The sequence below is a fragment of the Oncorhynchus tshawytscha genome, linkage group LG14 (assembly GCF_018296145.1).
Source record: "Oncorhynchus tshawytscha isolate Ot180627B linkage group LG14, Otsh_v2.0, whole genome shotgun sequence".
Classification (NCBI taxonomy): domain Eukaryota; kingdom Metazoa; phylum Chordata; class Actinopteri; order Salmoniformes; family Salmonidae; genus Oncorhynchus; species Oncorhynchus tshawytscha.
In genome coordinates this window covers 51,140,162-51,157,016 of record NC_056442.1, presented here as the reverse complement: position 1 = coordinate 51,157,016, position 16,855 = coordinate 51,140,162, and the positions used below count along the sequence as shown (strand labels likewise).

General features: G+C 43.5%; 1 pseudogene; it reads left to right on the top strand.

Annotated features, from left to right (window-relative positions):
* The window catches only part of LOC112267474, a 92,122-nt pseudogene that overhangs the window by 40,973 nt on the left and 34,294 nt on the right, over positions 1-16,855 (top strand).

Here is a 16,855-nt window from a genome sequence, read left to right as displayed (position 1 = left end):
AAGGTATAACGAACACACACACACACACACAAGGTATAACACACACACACACACAAGGTATAACACACACACACACAAGGTATAACACACACACACACACAAAATATATAACACACACACACACAAGGTATAACACACACACACACACACACACAAGGAATAACACTCACACACACAAGGTATAACACACACACAAGGTATAACACAAACACACAAGGAATAACACACACACACACACAAGGCATAACACACACACACACACAGGTATAACACACACACACACAAGGTATAACACACAAACACAAGGTATAACACACACACACACAAGGTATAACACACACACACACAAGGTATAACACACACACACACAAGGTATAACACACACACACCACAAGGTATAACACACACACACACAAGGTATAACACACACACACACACAAGGTATAACACACACACACACAAGGTATAACACACACACACACAAGGTATAACACACACACATACACAGGGAATAACACACACACAAACACAGGGAATAACACACACACAAGGTATAACACACACACACACAAGGTATAACACACACACAAACACAGGGAATAACACACACAAGGTATAACACACGCCCACACAAGGTATAACACACACCCACACAAGGTATAACACACACACACAAGGTATAACACACACACACAAGGTATAACACACACACACAGGGAATAACACACACACACACAAGGTATAACACACACACACAAACACAGGGAATAACACACACAAACACAGGGAATAACACACACACACAAGGTATAACACACACACAAGGTATAACACACACACAAGGTATAACGAACACACAAGGTATAACACACACACACACACACAAGGTATAACACACACACACACAAGGTATAACACACACACACACACACCCACACACACAAGGTATAACACACACACACAAACACAAGGTATAACACACACACACACACAAGGTATAACACACACACACAAGGTATAACACACACACACACAGGGTATAACACACAAGGTATAACACACACACACAAGGTATAACACACACACACACAAAGTATAACACACACACAAAGTATAACACAAACACACACACACAAGGTATAACACACACACAAGGTATAACACACACAAGTTATAACACACACACACACAAGGTATAACACACACACACACAAGGTATAACACACACACACAAGGTATAACACACCCACACACACAAGGTATAACACACACCCACAAACACAAGGTATAACACACACACACACAAGGTATAACACACACACACACACAAGGTATAACACACACACACAAAGTATAACACACACACACAAAGTATAACACACACACAGGTATAACACACACACACAAGTTATAACACACACACAAGGTATGACACACACACAAGGTATAACACACACACACAAGGTATAACAACACAAGGTATAACACACACACACACAAGGTATAACACACACACACCACAAGGTATAACACACACACACCACAAGGTATAACACACACACACCACAAAGGTATAACACACACACACACACAAGGTATAACACACACACACACACACCACAAGGTATAACACACACACACAAGGTATAACACACACACAAGGTATAACACACACACGTGAGGTATAACACACACAAGCACAAGGTATAACACACACACAAGGTATAACACACACACAAGGTATAACACACACACACAAGGTATAACACACACACACACAAGGTATAACACACACACAAGATATAAAACACACACGCACAAGGTATAACACACACACACACACAAGGTATAACACACACACACAAGATATAAAACACACACACACACAAGATATAACACACACACACACACAAGGTATAACACACACACACAAGGTATAACACACACACACAAGGTATAACACTCACACACAAGGTATAACACACACACACACACACAAGGTATAACACACACACACACAAGGTATAACACACACACACACAAGGTATAACACACACACACAAGATATAACACACACACACACACAAGGTATAACACACACACACACAAGGTATAACACACACACACACACACAAGGTATAACACACACACAAACACAGGGATAACACACACAAACACAGGGAATAACACACACACACAAGGTATAACACACACACACACAAGGTATAACACACACACAAACACAGGGAATAACACACACACACAAGGTATAACACACACACAAGGTATAACACACACACACACAGGGAATAACACACACACAAGGTATAACACACACACACACACAGGTATAACACACACACACACAAGGTATAACACACACACAAAGTATAACACACACACACAAGGTATAACACACACACACACACACAGTGGTATAACACACACAAGGTATATCACATACACACGGTATAACACACACACAAGGTATAACACACACACACAAGTTATAACAACACAAGGTATAACACACACACACACAAGGTATAACACACACACACACACACAAAGTATAACACACACACAAAGTATAACACAAACACACACACACAAGGTATAACACACACACAGGTATAACGAACACAAGTTGTAACACACACACACAAGGTATAACACACACACACCACAAGGTATAACACACACACACACCACAAGGTATAACACACACACAAGGTATAACACACACACAAACACAGGGAATAACACACACACAAACACAGGGAATAACACACACACAAACACAGGGAATAACACACACACATAACACACACAAGGTATAACACACACACACACAAGGTATAACACACACACACACAAGGTATAACACACACACAAGGTATAACACACACACACACACAAGGTATAACACACACACAAGGTATTACACACACACACACAAGGTATAACACACACACAGGGAATAACACACACACAAGGTATAACACACACACAAGGTATAACACACACACACAAGGTATAACACACACACACACAAGGTATAACACACACACACAAGGTATAACACACACACACACAAGGTATACACACACACACAAACACAGGAATAACACACACAAACACAGGGAATAACACACACACACAAGGTATAACACACACACAAGGTTTAACACACACACAAACACAGGGAATAACACACACACAAGGTATAACACACACACAAGGTTTAACACACACACAAACACAGGGAATAACACACACACAAGGTATAACACACACACACACAAAGTATAACACACACACACACAAAGTATAACACACACACAAGGTATAAAACACACACACACACAGGTATAACAATCACACACACACAAGTTATAATACACACACAAGGTATAACACACACACACAAGGTATAACGAACACAAGGTATAACACACACACACACAAAGTATAACACACACACAAACACAGGGAATAACACACACACAAGGTATAACAACACACAAGGTATAACACACACACACACACAAGGTATAACACACACACAAGGTATAACACACACGCACAAGGTATAACACACACACACAAGGTATAACACACACACACACAGGGTATAACACACACCCACAAACACAAAGTATAACACACACACACACACACAAGGTATAACACACACACACACAAAGTATAACACACACACACAAAGTATAACACACACACACACAAGGTATAACACACACACACAAGGTATAACACACACGCACAAGGTATAACACACACACACACAAGGTATAACACACACACAAGGTATAACACACCCACACAAACACAAGGTATAACACACACACACAAACACAAGGTATAACACACACACACACACACAAGGTATAACACACACACACACAAGGTATAACACACACACACACAAAGTATAACACACACACACACACACAAAGTATAACACACACAAGGTATAACACACAACACACACAAGGTATAACAAACACACACACACACAGTTATAATAACACACACACACAGGTATAACACACACACACACAAAGTATAACACAAACACACACACAAAGGTATAACACACACACACACAGAAGGTATAACACACACACACACAGAAGGTATAACACACACACACACAAGGTATAACACACACACACACACACACAAGGTATATCACACACACACAAGGTATAACACACACACACACACAGGTATAATCACACACACAAGGTACAACACACACACACAAGGTATAACACACACACACAAGGTATAACACACACACACACACAAGGTATAACACACACACACAAGGTATAACACACACACAAGGTATAACACACACACAAGGTATAACACACACACACAAGGTATAACAACACAAGGTATAACACACACACACACAAGGTATAACACACACACACACAAGGTATAACACACACACACCACAAGGTATAACACACACACACACAAAGTATAACACACACACACACACAAGGTATAACACACACACACACACACACACAGGTATAACACACACACACAAGGTATAACACACACACAAGGTATAACACACACACGTGAGGTATAACACACACAAGCACAGGTATAACACACACACAAGGTATAACACACACACAAGGTATAACACACACACACAAGGTATAACACACACACACAAGGTATAACACACACACACAAGATATAAAACACACACACAAGGTATAACACACACACACACACAAGGTATAACACACACACACAAGATATAAAACACACACACACACAAGATATAACACACACACACACACAGGTATAACACACACACACAAGGTATAACACACACACACAAGGTATAACACTCACACACAAGGTATAACACACACACACACACACAGTGGTATAACACACACACACACAAGTATAACACACACACACACAAGGTATAACACACACACACAAGATATAACACACACACACACAGTGGTATAACACACACACACACAAGGTATAACACACACACACACACACAAGGTATAACACACACACAAACACAGGAATAACACACACAAACACAGGGATAACACACACACACAAGGTATAACACACACACACAAGGTATAACACACACACAAACACAGGGAATAACACACACACACAACACACACACAAGGTATAACACACACACAAACACAGGGAATAACACACACACAAGGTATAACACACACACACACACAGGTATAACACACACACACACACAAGGTATAACACACACACAGTGAGTATAACACACACACAAGGTATAACACACACACACACACAAGTTATAATACACACACAAAGGTATATCACATACACACACAACACACACACAAGGTATAACACACACACACAAGTTATAACACAACACAATAACACACACACACACACACACACACACAAAAGTATAACACAAACACACACACACAAGGTATAACACACACACAAGGTATAACGAACACAAGTTGTAACACACACACACAAGGTATAACACACACACACCACAAGGTATAACACACACACACACCACAAGGTATAACACACACACAAGGTATAACACACACACAAACACAGGGAATAACACACACACAAACACAGGGAATAACACACACAAGGTATAACGAACACACAAGGTATAACACACACACACACACAAGGTATAACACACACACACACAAGGTATAACACACACAAGGTATAACACACACGCACACACAAGGTATAACACACACACAAGGTATACACACACACACACAAGGTATAACACACACACAGGAATAACACACACACAAGGTATAACACACACACAAGGTATAACACACACACACAAGGTATAACACACACACACACAAGGTATAACACACACACACAAGGTATAACACACACACACACAAGGTATAACACACACAAACACAGGGAATAACACACACAAACACAGGGAATAACACACACACACAAGGTATAACACACACACAAGGTTTAACACACACACAAACACAGGGAATAACACACACACAAGGTATAACACACACACAAGGTTTAACACACACACAAACACAGGGAATAACACACACACAAGGTATAACACACACACACACAAAGTAACACACACACACACACAAAGTATAACACACACACAAGGTATAAAACACACACACACACAAGGTATAACAACACACACACACAAGTTATAATACACACACAAGGTATAACACACACACACAACAGTATAACAACACAAGGTATAACACACACACACACAAAGTATAACACACACACAAACACAGGGAATAACACACACACAAGGTATAACAACACACAAGGTATAACACACACACACACAAAGGTATAACACACACACAAGGTATAACACACACGCACAAGGTATAACACACACACACACAAGGTATAACACACCCACACACACAAGGTATAACACACACACAAACACAAAGTATAACACACACACACACACACAAGGTATAACACACACACACACAAAGTATAACACACACACACAAAGGTATAACACACACACACACAAGGTATAACACACACACACAAGGTATAACACACACGCACAAGGTATAACACACACACACACAAGGTATAACACACACACAAGGTATAACACACCCACACACACAAGGTATAACACACACCCACAAACACAAGGTATAACACACACACACACACAAGGTATAACACACACACACACAAGGTATAACACACACACACACAAAGTATAACACACACACACACACACAAAGTATAACACACACAAGGTATAACACACAAACACACACACAGGTATAACAAACACACACACACAAGTTATAATACACACACACAAGGTATAACACACACACACACAAGTATAACACAAACACACACACACAAGGTATAACACACACACACACAGAAGGTATAACACACACACACACAGAAGGTATAACACACACACACACAAGGTATAACACACACACACACACACACAAGGTATATCACACACACACAAGGTATAACACACACACACTAGGTATATCACACACACAAGGTACAACACACACACAAGGTATAACACACACACACAAGGTATAACACACACACACACAAGGTATAACACACACACACACAGGTATAATACACACACAAGGTATAACACACACACACAGGTATAACACACACACATGTATAATAACACACACACACAAGGTATAACACACACACACACAAGGTATAACACACACACACACACAAGGTATAACACACACACACACAAGGTATAACACACACACACAATGTATAACACACACACAAGGTATAACACACACACACACACACAAGCATAAGGTATAACACACACACACACAAGGTATAACACACACACACAGGGAATAACACACACACACAAGGTATAACACACACACAAGGTATAACACACACAAGCACAAGGTATAACACACACACACACACAAGGTATAACACACACACACACAGGTATAACACACACACACAATGTATAACACACACACACACAAACACAGGGAATAACACACACACAAGGTATTACACACACACACAAGTTAAAACACACACACAAGGTATAACACACACACACACAAGGTATAACACTCACACACACAAGGTATAACACACACACACAATGTATAACACACACACACACACACAAGGTATAACACACACACACAAAAGGTATAACACACACACACACACACAAGGTATAACACACACACACACAAGGTATAACACACACACACACACACAAGGTATAACACACACACAAGGTATAACACACACACACAGGGAATAACACACACACACAAGGTATAACACACACACAGGTATAACACACACAAGCACAAGGAATAACACACACACACAAGGTATAACACACACACACACACACAAGGTATAACACACACACACACAATGTATAGCACACACAAACACAGGGAATAACACACACACAAGGTATTACACACACACACACAATGTATAACACACACACAAGGTATAACACACACACAAACACAGGGAATAACACACACAAGGTATAACACACACACAAGGTATAACACACACACACACGGTATAACACACACACACACAAGGTATAACACACACGCACACACAGGAATAACACACACACAAGGTATAACACACACACACAAGGTATAACAAACACACAAGGTATAACACATACACACAAGGTATAACACACACACACACGGTATAACACACACACACACACAAGGTATAACACACACACACAAGGTATTACACACACAAACACAGGGAATAACACACACACACAAGGTATAACACACACACACACACGGTATAACACACACACAAACACAGGGAATAACACACACAAGGTATAACGAACACTCAAGGTATTACACGCACACACAAGGTATAACACACACACACACACAAGGTATAACACACACACACACACAAGGTATAACACACATACAAGTTATAACACACACACACAGGAATAACACACACACACAAGGTATAACGAACACACAAGGTATAACACACACACACACAAGGTATAACACACACACACAAGGTATAACACACACACAAACACAGGGATAACACACACACACACAAGGTATAACACACACATAAGGTATAACACACACACACACAAGGTATAACACACACACACACACAAGGTATAACACACACACACAAGGGTAAACACACACAAACACAGGGAATAACACACACACACAAGGTATAACACACACATAAGGTATAACACACACACACACAAGGTATAACACACACACACACACAAGGTATAACACACACACACACACAAGGTATAACACACACACACACACAAGGTATAACACACATACAAGTTATAACACACACACACAGGGAATAACACACACACACAAGGTATAACAACACACAAGGTATAACACACACACACACAAGGTATAACACACACACACAAGGTATAACACACACACACACAGGGAATAACACACACACACAAGGTATAACACACACACACACAAGGTATAACACACACACACACACAGGTATAACACACAGACAAACACAGGGAATAACACACACACAAGGTATAACGAACACACACAAGGTATAGCACACACACACACGGTATAACACACACACACACACAAGGTATAACACACACACACAAGGTATAACACACACACACAAGGTATAACACACACAAGCACAAGGTATAACACACACACACAAGGTATAACACACACACACACACAAGGTATAACACACACCCACACACACAAGGTATAACACACACACACACACACACAAAGTATAACACACACACACAAAGTATAACACACACACACACACAAGGTATATCACACACACACGGTATAACACACACACACACACACAAGGTATAACACACACACACAAGGTATAGCACACACACACAAGGTATAACGAACACAAGGTATAACACACACACACACAAGGTATAACACACAGACACACAAAAAGTATACACACACACACACACACACACACAAGTATAACACAAACACACACACACAAAGTATAACACACACACACAAGGTATAACACACACACACACAAGGTATAACACACACACAAGGTATAACACACACACAAGGTATAACACACACACACACACAAAGTATAACACAAACACACACACACAAAGTATAACACACACACACAAGGTATAACACACACACAAGGTATAACACACACACACACACAATGTATAACACACACACACACAAGGTATAACACACACACACACACACAAGGAATAACACACACACACAAGGTATAACACACACACACACACACACACACGGTATAACACACACACACACAAGGTATAAAACACACACACACACACAAGGTATAAAACACACACACACACACACAAGGTATAACACACACACACACACAAGGTATAACACACACACACACACACAGGTATAACACACACACACACACAAGGTATAACACACAGACAAACACAGGGAATAACACACACACAAGGTATAACGAACACACACAAGGTATAGCACACACACACACAGTATAACACACACACACACACAAGGTATAACACACACACACACAAGGTATAACACACACACACACACACAAGGTATAACACACACACAAGGTATAACACACCCACACACACAAGGTATAACACACACCCACACACACAAGGTATAACACACACACACACACAAAGTATAACACACACACACACACAAAGTATAACACACACACACACACAAAGTATAACACACACACACAAAGTATAACACACACACACACACACAAGGTATAACAAACACACACACACAAGTTATAATACACACACAAGGTATAACACACACACACACAAGGTATTACACACACACACAAGGTATAGCACACACACACAAGGTATAACGAACACACACACACAAGGTATAACACACACACACAAAGTATAACACACACACACAAAGTATAACACACACACACACAAGGTATAACAAACACACACACACAGTTATAATACACACACAAGGTATAACACACACACACACAGGTATTACACACACACACAAGGTATAGCACACACACACAAGGTATAACGAACACACACACACAAGGTATAACACACACACACAAGGTATAACACACACACACACACAAGGTATAACACACACACACACAAGGTATAATACACACACACTCACAGGGTACAGCACACACACAGGGTACAGCACACACACAAGGTACAACACACACACACCAGACATGTACAAGAGGTAACACACACACCAGCTCATAGTTTCAATAGACCAACCAAACACACGAGGTATGGACAGGTACTAACCCGACACTCTCACACCAGTAAGACCTACACAGTAGGATAAGGTAAGTACACACATGATGAGGATGTGTTATCGACGGTGTGATTCGCTCTGTTCATCTCCTCTTTATGAATGTAGATTGTGTGAGGCTGGGCTTGTCCTGTTGTTGTTTTAGACTGAGTAACTATTAGAGAGACCCGGCTTGTCCTGTTGTTGTTTTAGACTGAGTAACTATTAGAGAGACCCGGCTTGTTCTGTTGTTGTTTTAGACTGGGTAACTATTAGAGACCCGGCTTGTCCTGTTGTTTTTGACTGGGTAACTATTAGAGACCCGGCTTGTCCTGTTGTTTTTGACTGGGTAACTATTAGAGACCCGGCTTGTCCTGTTGTTTTTGACTGGGTAACTATTAAAGAGACCCGGCTTGTCCTGCTGTTTTTGACTGGGTAACTATTAGAGACCCGGCTTGTCCTGTTGTTTTTGACTGGGTAACTATTAGAGACCCGGCTTGTCCTGTTGTTTTTGACTGGGTAACTATTAGAGACCCGGCTTGTCCTGTTGTTTTTGACTGGGTAACTATTAAAGAGACCCGGCTTGTCCTGTTGTTTTTGACTGGGTAACTATTTGAGACCCGGCTTGTCCTGTTGTTTTTGACTGGGTAACTTTAGAGACCCGGCTTGTCCTGTTGTTTTTGACTGGGTAACTATTAGAGACCCGGCTTGTCCTGTTGTTTTTGACTGGGTAACTATTAGAGACCCGGCTTGTCCTGTTGTTTTTGACTGAGTAACTATTAGAGACCCAGCTTGTCCTGTTGTTTTTGACTGAGTAACGATTAAAGAGACCCGCCTTGTCCTGTTGTTTTTGACTGGGTAACTATTAAAGAGACCCGGCTTGTCCTGTTGTTTTTGACTGAGTAACGATTAAAGAGACCCGCCTTGTCCTGTTGTTTTTGACTGGGTAACTGTTAAAGAGACCCGGCTTGTCCTGTTGTTTTTGACTGAGTAACTGTTAAAGAGACCCGGCTTGTCCTGTTGTTTTTGACTGGGTAACTATTAAAGAGACCCGGCTTGTCCTGTTGTTTTTGACTGAGTAACTATTTCTTCTATGTGCTCTAACATTCTTCTTCCTTCTCCCCATCCCCTGTCTCTCTCTCTCCCCCGTCTCTCTCTCTCTACACCCATCCCCTGTCTCTCTCTCTCTACACCCATCCCCCGTCTCTCTCTCTCCCCTGTCTCTCTCTCCCCCATCTCTCTCTCTCCCCATCCCTGTCTCTCTCTCTCTCCCCCCATCCCTGTTTCTCTCTCTCTCCCCCCATCTCTCTCTACACCCATCCCTGTCTCTCTCTCTCTACACCCATCCCTGTGTGTCTCTCTCTCACCTTTCTTTCTCTCTCTCTCTACACCCATCCCTGTCTCTCTACACCCATCCCTGTCTCTCTCTCTCTCTCTCTCTACACCCATCCCTGTCTCTCTCTCTCTCTCTCTCTCTACACCCATCCCTGTCTCTCTACACCCATCCCCCTCTCTCTCTCTCTCTCTACACCCATCCCTGTCTCTCTCTCTCTCTACACCTTTCCCTGCCTCTCTCTCTCTCTCTCTACACCCATCCCTGTCTCGCTCTCTCTCTCTCTCTACACCCATCCCTGTCTCCCTCTCTCTCTCTCTACACCCATCCCTGTCTCTCTCTCTCTCTCTACACCCATTCCTGTCTCCCTCTCTCTCTCTCTACACCCATCCCTGTCTCTCTCTCTCTCTACACCCATCCCTTTCTCTCTCTCTCTCTCTGTCTACACCCATCCCTGTCTCTCTCTCTCTCTCTCTACACCCATCCCTGTCTCTCTCTCTCTACACCCATCCCTGTCTCGCTCTCTCTCTCTCTACACCCATCCCTGTCTCTCTCTCTCTCTCTCTCTCTCTCTCTCTACACCCATCCCTGTCTCTCTCTCTCTCTACACCCATCCCTGTCTCGCTCTCTCTCTCTCTCTACACCCATCCCTGTCTCTCTCTCTCTCTACACCCATCCCTGTCTCGCTCTCTCTCTCTTTCTACACCCATCCCTGTCTCTCTCTCTCTCTCTTTTACACCCATCCCTGTCTCGCTCTCTCTCTCTCTCTACACCCATCCCTGTCTCGCTCTCTCTCTCTACACCCATCCCTGTCTCGCTCTTTCTCTACACCCATCCCTGTCTCTCTCTCTCTCTCTCTACACCCATCCCTGTGTCTCTCTCTCTCTCTCTACACCCATCCCTGTCTCTCTCTCTACACCCATCCCTGTCTCTCTCTTTCTCTACACCCATCCCTGTCTCTCTACACCCATCCCTGTCTCTCTCTCTCTCTACACCCATCCCTGTCTCTCTCTCTCTCTCTCTCTCTCTACACCCATCCCTATCTCCCTCTCTCTCTCTCTACACCCATCCCTGTCGCTCTCTCTCTCTACACCCATCCCTGTCTCGCTCTCTCTCTCTCTACACCCATCCCTGTCTCCCTCTCTCTCTCTACACCCATCCCTGTCTCGCTCTCTCTCTCTCTCTCTACACCCATCCCTGTCTCGCTCTCTCTCTCTCTACACCCATCCCTGTCTCCCTCTCTCTCTCTCTACACCCATCCCTGTCTCGCTCTCTCTCTCTACACCCATCCCTGTCTCGCTCTCTCTCTCTCTCTCTACACCCATCCCTGTCTCGCTCTCTCTCTCTCTACACCCATCCCTGTCTCCCTCTCTCTCTCTCTACACCCATCCCTGTCTCCCTCTCTCTCTCTCTACACCCATCCCTGTCTCTCTCTCTCTCTCTCTACACCCATCCCTGTCTCTCTCTCTCTCTCTCTCTCTCACCCATCCCTGTCTCTCTCTCTCTACACCCATCCCTGTCTCTCTCTCTCTCTCTCTACACCCATCCCTGTCTCGCTCTCTCTCTCTCTACACCCATCCCTGTCTCTCTCTCTCTCTCTCTCTCTCTCTCTCTCTACACCCATCCCTGTCTCTCTCTCTCTCTACACCCATCCCTGTCTCGCTCTCTCTCTCTCTCTCTCTCTCTCTACACCCATCCCTGTCTCTCTCTCTCTACACCCATCCCTGTCTCGCTCTCTCTCTCTTTCTACACCCATCCCTGTCTCTCTCTCTCTCTCTCTCTTTACACCCATCCCTGTCTCGCTCTCTCTCTCTCTCTACACCCATCCCTGTCTCGCTCTCTCTCTCTACACCCATCCCTGTCTCGCTCTTTCTCTACACCCATCCCTGTCTCTCTCTCTCTCTCTCTACACCCATCCCTGTGTCTCTCTCTCTCTCTCTCTCTCTACACCCATCCCTGTCTCTCTCTCTCTCTCTACCCATCCCTGTCTCTCTCTCACCCATCCCTGTCACCCATCCCTGTCTCTCTCTTTCTCCCTGTCTCTCTACACCCATCCCTGTCTCTCTCTCTCTCTACACCCATCCCTGTCTCTCTCTCTCTCTCTCTCTACACCCATCCCTGTCTCTCTCTCTCTCTCTCTACACCCATCTCTGTCTCTCTCTTTCTCTCTACACCCATCCCTGTCTCTCTCTCTCTCTCTCTCTCTACACCCATCTCTGTCTCTCTCTTTCTCTCTACACCCACCCCTGTCTCCCTCTCTCTCTCTCCCTCCCCTATCCCCCGTCTCTCCCTCCCCCTCAGTAAGAACAGATTATCCAGCAGTATGAATCCCGTCTACAGTCCTGTTCAGCCTGGAGCTCCGTACGGTAACCCCAAGAACATGGCCTACACAGGTGAGACACACATTACCTTGCTCCCACCCACCAATAAATACCCTCTCATCAAACCGAAGTGATTGGGCTAGCTACCGGTAGACAGAAGTAAACAGATCTATCTGGTCTACGATGTGTCCTGCTGGATCCTTACTAGGAATGTTTAAATTGCCATTTTCTATCCTTTTCCCATTAAAACTATAAGAGAAAATCATAAAATTCCTCATCAATTCACAATGCAGAATAATGGTTCTATTAGGAATGTGTAGGGCCTCTCGAGTGGCACAGTGGTCTAAGGCATCGCAGTGCTATCTGTGCCACTAGATATTCTGGGTTCAGGCTCTGTCGCAGCCGACAGGGAGACCCATGGGGCAGCGCACAATTGGCCCAGCATCGTCTGGGTTAGTGGAGGGTTTGGCCGGCAGGGAGACCCATGGGGCACAATTGGCCCAGCATCGTCCGGGTTAGTGGAGGGTTTGGCCAGCAGGGAGACCCATGGGGCAGCGCACAATTGGCCCAGCATCGTCCGGGTTAGTGGAGGGTTTGGCCAGCAGGGAGACCCATGGGGCAGCGCACAATTGGCCCAGCATCGTCCGGGTTAGTGGAGGGTTTGGCCAGCAGGGAGACCCATGGGGCAGCGCACAATTGGCCCAGCATCGTCCGGGTTAGTGGAGGGTTTGGCCAGCAGGGAGACCCATGGGGCAGCGCACAATTGGCCCAGCATCGTCCGGGTTAGTGGAGGGTTTGGCCGGCAGGGAGACCCATGGGGCACAATTGGCCCAGCATCGTCCGGGTTAGTGGAGGTTTGGCCAGCAGGGAGACCCATGAGGCAGTGAACAATTGGCCCAGCATCGTCCGGGTTAGTGGAGGGTTTGGCCAGCAGGGAGACCCATGGGGCACAATTGGCCCAGCATCGTCCGGGTTAGTGGAGGGTTTGGCCGGCAGGGAGACCCATGGGGCACAATTGGCCCAGCATCGTCCGGGTTAGTGGAGGGTTTGGCCGACAGGGATGTCCTTGTCTGCACGCTGACCAGGTCGCCAGGTGTACGGTGTTTCCACCGACACATTGGTACGGCTGGCTTCCGGGTTAAGTGGGCATTGTGTCAAGAAGCAGTGCGGGTTGGTTGGCACTCGACCTTCGCCTCTCCCAAGTCCGTACGGGAGTTGCAGCGATGAGACAAGACTGTAGCTACCAATTCGATACCACGAAATTGAAATGCCTACACAAAACCTTCTCTTCTCTGGAGATCATTTAGAAGAGCCACTGAACTTGCTTTTAACTGTAAAGGAACGACGCTTCTGAAGTCCATCACGACCAGAACCGTCAATCCAAAAATCTGCAAAGACCGAAAACAGTCATATTCCAGAAATTGGAACAGTTTATTTATTGTTTAAGTTAATTATTCAAGGCTCACTTTATTTTATTTTAAAACTAAAATGCTCGATTGCATTTCAAATCATGATAGATTGATGCAATAGACTGGAGAAGTATTAAATTATAGGCCTCAGTAAGTTACGGTATTAAAATTAAACAGGATGAGGTCTTTGGCCTACAGCTCAATGGTGGTTATAAGAGGCTGCTATACTAAGTACTAATGATAATGACATGGTGGTTATATGAGGCTGCTATACTAAGTCTACTAATGATAATGACATGGTGGTTATAAGAGGCTGCTATACTAAGTACTAATGATAATGACATGGTGGTTATATGAGGCTGCTATACTAAGTACTAATGATAATGACATGGTGGTTATATGAGGCTGCTATACTAAGTACTAATGATAATGACATGGTGGTTATATGAGGCTGCTATACTAAGTACTAATGATAATGACATGGTGGTTATAAGAGGCTGCTATACTAAGTACTAATGATAATGACATGGTGGTTATAAGAGGCTGCTATACTAAGTACTAATGATAATGACATGGTGGTTATAAGAGGCTGCTATACTAAGTACTAATGATAATGACATGGTGGTTATATGAGGCTGCTATACTAAGTACTAATGATAATGACATGGTGGTTATAAGAGGCTGCTATACTAAGTGCTAATGATAATGACATGGTGGTTATAAGAGGCTGCTATACTAAGTACTAATGATAATGACATGGTGGTTATATGAGGCTGCTATACTAAGTACTAATGATAATGACAT